Raw genomic sequence first — 10,664 nt, forward strand, 5'->3', positions numbered from 1 at the left:
ATTAGAGAAATGATTCCATTTACAATAGCAACAAAAAACCATAAGATATCTTGGAATAAACCTAACCAAAGAGGTAAAAGATCTATACTCTAGGAACTACAGAACACTCATGAAAGAAATTGAAGAAGACACAAAAAGATGGAAAAATATTCCATGCTCATGGATCAGAAGAATAAACATTGTTAAAATGTCTATGCTACCCAGAGCAATCTCTACCTTCAATGCCAACCGGATCAAAATTCCAATGACATTTTTCAAAGTGCTGGGACAAACAGTCCTAAAATTTGTATGGAATCGGCACAAAAACAGACATATAGACCAATGGAACAGAATAGAGAACCCAGATATGGACCCTCAACTCTATGGTCAAATAATCTTTGACAAAGCAGGAAAAAACATGCAATGGAAAAAAGACAGTCTCTTCAATAAATGGTGCTGGGAAAATTGGACAGCCACATGCAGAAGAATGAAACTCAACCATTCTCTAATACGATTCACAAAGATAAACTCAAAATGGATGAAAAACCTCAATGTGAGACAGTAATCCATCAAAATCCTAGAGGAGAACATAGGCAGTAACCTCTTTGACATCAGCCACAGCAACTTCTTTCAAAAGACATCTCCAAAAGCTAGTCAACAAAACAAAGAGGCAACCCACAGAATGGGAGAAGATATTTGCAAATGACACTACAGTTAAAGGGCTGGTATCCAAGATCTATAAAGAACTTCTCAAATTCAACACCCAAAAAACAAATAATCAAGTCAAAAAGTGGACAGAAGATATGAAAAGACACTTCTCTGAAGAAGACATACAAATGGCTAACAGACACATGAAAAAATGTTCATCATCATTAGCCATCAGGGAAATTCAAATCAAAACCACATTGAGATACCACCTTACAGCAGTTAGAATGGCAAAAATGGACAGGGAAAGAAACAACAAATGTTGGCGAGGTTATGGAGAAAGGGGAACCCTCTTACACCGTTGGTGGGAATGCAAGTTGGTACAGCCACTTTGGAAAACAGTGTGGTGGTTCCTCAAAAATTTAAAAATAGAGCTATTCTGTGACCCAGCAATTGCACTCCTGGGTATTCATCCCAAAGACACAGATGTAGTGAAAAGAAGGGCCATATGTACCCCAATGTTCATAGCAGCAATGTCCACAATAGCCAAACTGTGGAAAGAGCCAAGATGCCCTTCAACAGATGAGTGGATAAAGAAGATGTGGTCCATATATACAATGGAATATTACTCAGCCATCAGAAAAGATGGGACTGGAGGAGATTATGCTAAGTGAAATAAGTCAAGCAGAGAAAGTCAATTATCATCTGGTTTCACTTATTTGTGGAACATAAGGAATAGCATGGGGGACATTAGGAGAAGGAAGGGAAAAATGGGGGGGAATTGGAGGGAGAGATGAACCATGAGAGACTATGGACTCTGAGAAACAAACAGGGTTTTAGAGGGGAGGGGGGAGGGGGGATTGGTTAGCCCAGTGATGGGTATTAAGGAGGGCACATACTGCATGGAGCACAGGGTGTTATACAAAAACAATGGATGGTGGATCACCACATCAAAAACTAATGATGTATTGTATGGTGACTAACATAACATAATAAAATTAAAAAATAAATAAATAAAAGTAAAAGGCAGGTTCATTTTTCATGTAACACTCACATTAATATTTTGAAACACATATTATCACCATTTCTTAGAGGATGACTATCTGAACTAAGGTTCAGATAACTAAATTAAATTGTTGAAATCACACAAGTAGTAAGCTGGTAGTGGGGCTAGATTTGAACTTAGGTCTACCTCTCTCCATTTCTCTATATCATTTTTCTTTCTTTACAGGCAAAATAAGATCTCATGCTGAGAAACAGGATAAATAGTTCACTTACTCTCTGCAAGCAATACTCTTTGTATGGCTTCCTTTAAGACAAATACTCAAACTTTATTAGCATAAACTGTGTTTTTTTTCACTTAGGGAAAGCACAAAAACTCCTTTAATGCTTCTGTGTGTCATAACTTACAATGTGCTCTTTTTCCTTCACCTCTATGGATTTCACTGTTGCTTAGATTTACTCCTACATCTTTCTACACTCAATTCTTCTTGCCCCAGGCTCCAGTTCTTCAGTTACATCACGGATGGGCTTAGTGGGGTTAGGAGGGGAAATCAGAGAAAAGAAGAAAGCCTGAAGGCCCCTGTGGCTGTCTTTTGTCTCCCATTTCCTGGTCTTCCCAGTGCCTGGGCTGAACTCCAAATCCTTCTCACAGTCATTCTGCTCCTGTGTTAAGTGCCTCAAAGGGGGGGGGAGGTGTTGGTCCTCTGACATGCAAATAAAATCCAATTATTCCTCCAAGAATTCAGACCCTACCGTTCATACATATGCACATATTCAGTTGTTCTGAGATGCTTTAGAGTGGGGAATCATTGGGTTTCCTATAGCTGTTGGCAGTTGGTATTTTTCAAAACCTCCAACAGAGCAGTATGTTTGCTTCTTTCAGGAGGAACAAATGAAAAAAGAAATTATTTTCTTCCATAATGAGTCTCAAAAGAAATAAAAATAAAAGGAGGAGAGGTTTTTTATGCAGCAGATCTAGATAAAATTCTTGCCACTGCCAGTTACAGTTAGATGACTTAGAGCATCATTTAAACTATCTGATTTATAAAATGGGGGTTATAGCTCTTATCATTCTTATTTCACAGAATAATTATGAAGCTCTGATGAGATAATAAATATGAAAGTACCCTGGAAAGTGTGAAGGGGTGTATGGATATAAATTGTGATTAATAATACAATTCTGTATTTCTAGAATTTCACATATTTCTATGTAATCATTGTTATTATTAATGGTTGGATTTTATAGGACTATTCATTTACTCAAAATGCATTTATTAAGCACTTTTTTACAGGCACTATATAGGAATTGGGCATACAGAAATATACCATACACAATTATTTTCCTGGGGGTGTGAATTTATTCATATATATTTATAGGTTAACTAGGTTTTTGTGGTGATGGAAAATTGGTGACTGGCCTGGGAATCCAACCACCATTTTTATGCCAGTAATTTATAAATTAACGTTATTATGTTGTATATTATGGAGTCAAATCAGTTAAATGAGGCAACAGCCAGCTCCAAACTCATCCCTCCACAGAAACATTGAAAAACAAGTAGAAACTCAGAAATAATTTAGTCACTACTATGGAAAATAGTCAAATGTTTATAGCAAACAAACAACCATAGAATCAAGAAAAATCCAACTAAAAAATTGTAGGAAAGTTGGGGCACCTGGGTGGCTCAGTCAGTTAAGTGTCTGCCTTTGGCTCAGGTCATAATACTGGAGGTCCTAGGATTAAGTCCAATATCAGGCTTCCCACTCAGCGAGGATTCTGCTTCTCCCTCTCCCTCTGCCTGCCACTCCCCCTGCTTACTCTCTCTCTGGCAAATAAAGAAATAAAATCTTAAAAAAATGTAGAAAAGCTTTTTAATGTTTTTATTCATCTTTTCCCTACCCCGTTCCAGCTCAGCTATGATATTTAAGATGTGTATGACCCCGGCCCCTGGTTGCAGAGGAAGCAGATAAAACTTCATTTGCACATTATTGTGTTAGCCTGTTCTAACCTGTCTGAGGGCTACCTAAAAGACTGAATCAAGGTGCTGATATCTGTTTTACCTAACATGGAACTCAGAGTGGAAAAGTGGCAGACATAGTTTGGAAATAATTTAAAGGTAGATGAAAAATCTGCAGCCATTAGGGTCAAAAGATTACAGTTGAAGGTTTTAGTTCAAAGTGAAGACATAAGAAGATCCTGAACTCACCAATTCCCACAGAAACACCAAATCTACAGCTATATAAGAAACAATTTTTTTTACCTAAATTCTAGCACAGTGACCTGATTCACATTAAGCCAATGAGAAAAAAAAATATCAAAGCAGGTAGGAAGGACTGAGATATAATCTTGCCATACACCCCACTGCAGCAACCCATGATTAGGAGGAAATTCAAAACCTGGAGCTTCTCCTTGAGGAGCAAAAGGTTCATAACTCACAGTGACCATCCCAACCTTTAAGATGAACTGGAGAGACAAGGCCCTCAGAGATTTAACTTTGAAAACCTCTCTGATTACTTCCCATTCAGTTTTCCCCTCCCTTCCATGAGAGACTGTTAACTCTAGGAAACAAACTGTGTTCCTAGAGGGGAGGTGGGTGGAGGGATAGGGTAATTGGGTGATGGGCATTAAGGAGGGCACGTGATGTGATGAGCACTGGGTGTTATATGCAACTGATGAATTATTGAACTCTACATCTGAAACTAATGATGTATTAGATTTTGGCTAATTGAATTTAGATAAAAAAAGAAAACCAATGGGGCTCATGCCTATGAGATCTGTGGGGCTATGGTCAACTGAGAAATGGCTCTTAAAGGGGCTGCTACCCAGACTCACCTGCTTCAGAACCCAGCACAGAAGCAGTCCTTTGAAAAATGCCTAGACTTTATGTGAAAGACTCATTTCCTAATTTGGTGTGAGGGGCAGGGCCTGCTGTGGTACTTTCCAGGGACAGAAGCTGGTGGGCAAGACCTTTCTGCTCTCACTCTACCTTACTAAAGCTGGTGGGTGTCATCTTTTTTTTCTTTTTTCTTTTTTTGTTTTTCTTTCTTCATTCCTTTCCTTTTTTTTTTTGCAGGTGCCATTTTTACACTCCCTTTATGCCTCACTCAAGTCAATGGATACCATCTTCATGCTTTCCCACTGCTGCACTCCTGAGCACCAGTATCTCCTATAGAGGAACTTATACCCACATTTTGTGCTCAGTTTTTGTGGCTGCTGTGCAGGCAATACCCCTTGACCTCTAGTGTCCAGGGGACTTGCATTCCTGGGTCGCACGGAGTGTAACAATAGTAAAGAAAGTTCTTGACAAGCTACAACACCCAGAGCACTGCACAGAGAGCAAAATGAAGCATACTCCAAGCTTTCTATGAAAGAGGCTTACTTGCTCATTCTGGAGTTTCAGCATTAGGGGCATGTTTCAGATTTGGCACACATCTAGAGGCTACAGAGATGCTCTCAGAGAATGTAGGCTGAGGGACGCCATCTTTTTGCTCTCCCTCTGTCTTGCTACAGTTCACTGGTATCTCCCATAAAGGAGTTTATGCACTCCTCTGGAGCCCTGAATTTTGCAACTGCCACCCAGAGGACACTTCTAGATTGCCTGGCTCTGATGGACAGTGGGGCTGATTCTTGTTTTCCCAAGGACTGTATATATTTGCATACTTTATTTTTTTAAAAAAAGATTTTATTTGTTTATTTGAGAGAGAGAGAGTGAGCAAGAGAGAGCACAAGCAGGGGAGAGGCAGGAGGAGAAGGAGAAGCCGGCTCCTGGCTGAGCAGGGACCCTGATATGGGGCTTGATCCCAGGACCTGAGCCAAAGGCAATGCTTAACTAACTGAGCCACCCAGGCACTGCAATATATTTGCATACATTTAAGGCCACTGTCTGAGTGTCTGTCTCCCAATCAGCTTGAATCTAGGTGCTGATTGAGATCCTTCCCTTCGGGACACTAACAGTTTTTGGCACACCCTCGACAACAGGGAGCTATTAAAAATAAAATAGGCTGCTTGGATAATCACAAAAGTTTGAGAGACAACCAAGAGCCAGAGCAGGGGTGAATGATAAGTTTCATATCCTACCCAAGGCCAAACCTTCAAGACTGGGAAAGGTGGCTATTACATCTAATACATAGACCTCAACACAGAGAGTCAAGCAAAATAAAGAAACAGAAAAATATGTTCCAAATGAAATAAGATAAAAACTCAGAAAAAAGTCTTAATGAAATGAAGATACGTAATTTACCTGATGAAGTGTTCAAAGTAATGCTCATACAGATGTTCACCAAATTTGGGGAAAGGATGGATAAAAACAGGAAAAAACAAAACAAAACAAAATGTTCAAAAAAGGCATAGAATATACAAGAAAGTATCAAACAGAAGTCACATAACTGAACAAGACAATAACTGAACTGAAAAATACACTAGAGGGTTTCAATAGCAAACTAGAAACAGAATAGATCACTGTATTAAAAGATAAGACAGAGAGATTCAACCAATCAAAACAGGGGAAAAAATGAGCAAAAAATGAAGATAGCTTAAGGGGCTTATAGGACAACCTCAAACAGACCAACATTTGCAATAAGGAAGTCCCAGAAAAAGAGAAGAGAGAGAGAAAAGAACAGAAAACTTAATTGAACAAACAACGGCTGAAAACTTCCCTAATCTGGAGGAGGAAACAGACATAAATGTACAGGAAGCCCAGAAAGTTCCAAATAACATGAAAGAAGACCCAAAACCAAGACACATTATAATTAAAGTGTCAAAAATTACAGACAAGGAGAGCATATTAAAAGCAGCAAGAGGGGCGCCTGGGTGGCTCAGTTGGTTAAGCATCCTACTCTTGGTTTCTGCTCAGATCATGATCTCAGGGTGGTTAGATCAAGCCCTGCACCTGGCTCCATGCTCGGTGTGGAGTCTGCTTGAGATTCTCTAGTCTGCCCCTTCCCACCTCTCTCTCTCTCAAATAAATAAATAAATAAATAATTTTTTAAAGCAGCAAGAGAAAACAAACAGAAAAACCCTTATTACATACGAGGGAATCCCCACAAAAGTATAAGCAGATTTTTCAGCAGAAAGTTTGCAGGCCAGAAGGGAGTGATATAATATATTCAAAGTGTTAAAGAAAAAATATACTTCAAACCAAAATACCCAGCAGTTATCACTCCAAAGAAGCAAAAGCTAAAGGAGTTAATCACCAGTAAACTTGTTTTACAAGATATGTTAAAGGAGCTTCTTTACGCTGAAAAGAAAAGATGCTAAGTAGTAACAAAAAAAAATGAAACAATAAATCAAACTGGTAAAGGTAAATATATAGTACAGATAATGGATTAATCACTTATAAAGCTAGTATAAAAATTAAAAGACAAAGGTAGGAAAAATAGTTGTAACTACAATAATTAGTTAAGGGATACAGAATATAAAAAGATGTAAAATATGACATCAGAAACATTAAACATGGAGGGGCATAAAAATGTATGCATTCAAATGTAAGTTGTTATCAACATAAAATAGACTTATAAATGTAAGTGTATAAATGTAAGTATGCACGTCTCATGATAACCACAAAGCAATAGTATATACACAAAAGGTAATGAAAAAGGAATCTAAACATACCACTAAGGAAAGTCCTCAAACCAAAAAGGAAAGGAAAAAACGAAACAGAGGAAGTACAAAACAAGCAGAAAAAGTTAACAAAATGACAGTAAGTACATACTTTTCAATAATTACTTTAAATGTAAATGGACTAAATTCTCTAATCAAAAGACAACTTGTAGTTAAATGTATAAAAAAATAAATAAAAGACCCATCTATATGCTGCATACAAGAAACACACTTCAGATGTATGCACACATACAGACTGAAAATGAAGGGTTGGATAAAGATATTCCATGCAAATAGAAATCCAAAGAAAGCTGAAGTAGCTATACTTGTGTTCAACAAAATAGACATTAAAACAAAGACTGTAATGAGAGACAAAGAAGGGCATTACATAAAGATAAAGGAGTCAATCCAACAAGAAAATATAATATTTGTAAACATATATGGACATAACAAAGGAGTACCAAAATATATAAGACAAATATTAACAACCCTAAAGGAAGAGCTAGACAGCAATACAATCCTAATAAGGGATTTACATATCCCACTTACATCAATAAAGAAGATCATCCAAACAGAAAATCAATAAGGAAACATTGGTTATAAATAGCCTGTTAAACCAGATGGATTTAGTATAGAACATTCCATCCTAAACAAAAGAATACACACTCACCTTCACAGAATACACATGGAACACTCCGCAGGTTAGATCATATGCTAAGCCACTAAAGAGTCTTAAAAAGTTTAAGATGACTGGAGTCATCTTAAGCGTCTTTTCCAGCCACAATGGTATAAAGCTAGAAATTAATTACAAGAGGAAAATTGGAAAATTCACAAATGTGTGGGGCTTAACAACATGCTATTGGGCGATCAAAGGTTCAATTAAAAAAATTAAGTGCACCCCAATGTTTATAGCAGCAATGTCCACAATAGCCAAACTGTGGAAAGAGCCAAGATGTCCATCAAAAGATGAATGGATAAAGATGTGGTATATATACACAATGGAATATTATGCAGCCATCAAAAGGAATGAGATCTTGCCATTTGCAATAACGTGGATGGAACTGGAGGGTGTTATGCTGAGTGAAATAAGTCAATCAGAAAAAGACATGTATCATATGACCTCACTGATATGAGGAATTCTTAATCTCAGGAAACAAACTGAGGGTTGCTGGAGTGGTGGGGGGGTGGGAGGGATGGGGTGGCTGGGTGATAGACATTGGGGAGGGTATGTGCTATGGTGAGCGCTGTGAATTGTGCAAGACTGTTGAATCACACATCTGTACCTCTGAAACAAATAGTGCAATATATGTTAAGAAAAAAAAAGAAGAAGAAGATAGCAGGAGGGGAAGAATGAAGGGGGGTAAATCGGAGGGGGAGACGAACCATGAGAGATTATGGACTTTGAAAAACAAACTGAGGGTTCTAGAGAGGAGTGGGGTGGGGAGATGGGTTAGCCTGGTGATGGGTATTAAAGAGGGCACGTTCTGCGTGGAGCACTGGGTGTTATGAACAAACAATGAATCATGGAACACTATATTAAAAACTAATGATGTAATGTATGATGATTAACATAACAATAAAAAATTAAAAAAGAAAAAAGAAGAAGATAGCAGGAGGGGAAGAATGAAGGGGAGTAAATCAGAGGGGGAGACGAACCATGAGAGACGATGGACTCTGAAAAACAAACTGAGGGTTCTAGACGGGAGTGGGGTGGGGGGATGGGTTAGCCTGGTGATGGGTATTAAAGAGGGCACATTCTGCGTGGAGCACTGGGTGTTATGCACAAACAACGAATCATGGAACACTACATCAAAAACTAATGATGTAATGTATGGTGATTAACATAACAATAAAAAATTAAAAGAGAAATTGAAAAATAATACCACCAGACAAATGAAAAAGGAAATACAACTTACCAAAACTTATGGGATGCAGCAAAAACAATTCTATGAAGGAAGTTTATAGTGATAAATGGGTACCTCAAGAAACAAGAAAAACCTCAAAAATACAATGTAACTTTCAATCTTAAGGAACTAGAAAAAAGAACAAATAAAGGTCAAAGATAACAATAACAAACATCAGAAGAGAAATAAATAAAATAGAAACTAGAAAGCCAATATAGAAAATCAATGGAATTAAGAGCTCGTTCTTTAAACATATCAACACAATAGACAAGCCTTTAATTAGAACCACCAAGAAAAAAAGAAAGGTGAACTCGAATAAATAAAATCAGAAATAAAAGAGATATAAAACTGTTACCATGGAAATACAAAAGCTCAGGGGCGCCTGGGTGGCTCAGTCGGTTAAGTGTCTGCCTTCAGCTCAGGTCATGATCCAAGAGTCCTGGGATTGAGCCCCACATTGGGCTCCCTGCTTGGTGGAAAGCCTGCTTCTCCCACTCCCTCTGCTGCTCCCCCTGCTTGTGCTCTCTCACACTGTCTCTGTCAAATAAATGAATAAAATCTTTAAAAAAGAAATATAAAAGCTCATAAGAGACTACTATAAACAACTATATGCAAACAAACAGGACAACCTAGAAGAAACAGAAACATACAACCTTACAAGACTGAACCATAAAGAAATAGATAACCTAACCAGACCAAATACTATAAATGCAATTGAGTCAGTAATCAAAAACAACAACAACAACAAACAGAAGTCCCAGACCAGATGGCTTCACAGGTGAATTTTACCAAACAATTAGAGAACAGTTACTACCTATCCTTCTCAAACTATTCCAAAAAATAGAAAAGGAAGGAAAACTTCCAAATACATTCTATGAGGCTACTATCACCCTGATAGAAAAAAACAGATAAAAACACCACAAAAAAACGGGAGAGAGTGAAAACTGTAGCCAATATCTCTGATGAGCATAGATGCAAAAATCCATAAACATATATTAGCAAACCACATTCAAAAATACATTAAAAAGTTATTCACCATGATCAAATGGGATTTAGTCTATGTATGCAAAGGTGGTTCAGTATTTGCAAATCAATCAGTGATATTTCACATCAACAAGAGAAAGGATAAAAATCATATAATCATCTCAATAGATGCAGAAAAAGCTTTTGACAAAGTAAAACATCCATTCATTATATAAACTCTCAAAAAAGTAGCTTTACAGGGAACATACTTCAACATAATAAAGGCCATAGATGAAAAACGCACAGCTAACAGCATACTCAGTGGTGAAAAACTGAGAGCTTTTCCTCTCAGATGAAGAATAAGACAAGGATGTCCATTCACATCAACTTTTTCCAACATAGTACTGGAAGTCTTAGCCACAGCAATTAGACAAGTAAAAGGAATAAAAAGCATCCAAATTACTACGGAAAGAACAAAGCTTTCACTATTTAGAGATGACATGATACTATATATTTGAAACCTTGAAGACTCCACCAAAACAACTGCTAGGTCTGATAAATGAATTCAGTAAGGG

This window comes from Eumetopias jubatus, unplaced genomic scaffold (assembly GCF_037043125.1).
Source record: "Eumetopias jubatus isolate StellerSeaLion01/CBP00866 unplaced genomic scaffold, mEumJub1_p1.0 scaffold_11, whole genome shotgun sequence".
In the NCBI taxonomy this organism is placed as follows: domain Eukaryota; kingdom Metazoa; phylum Chordata; class Mammalia; order Carnivora; family Otariidae; genus Eumetopias; species Eumetopias jubatus.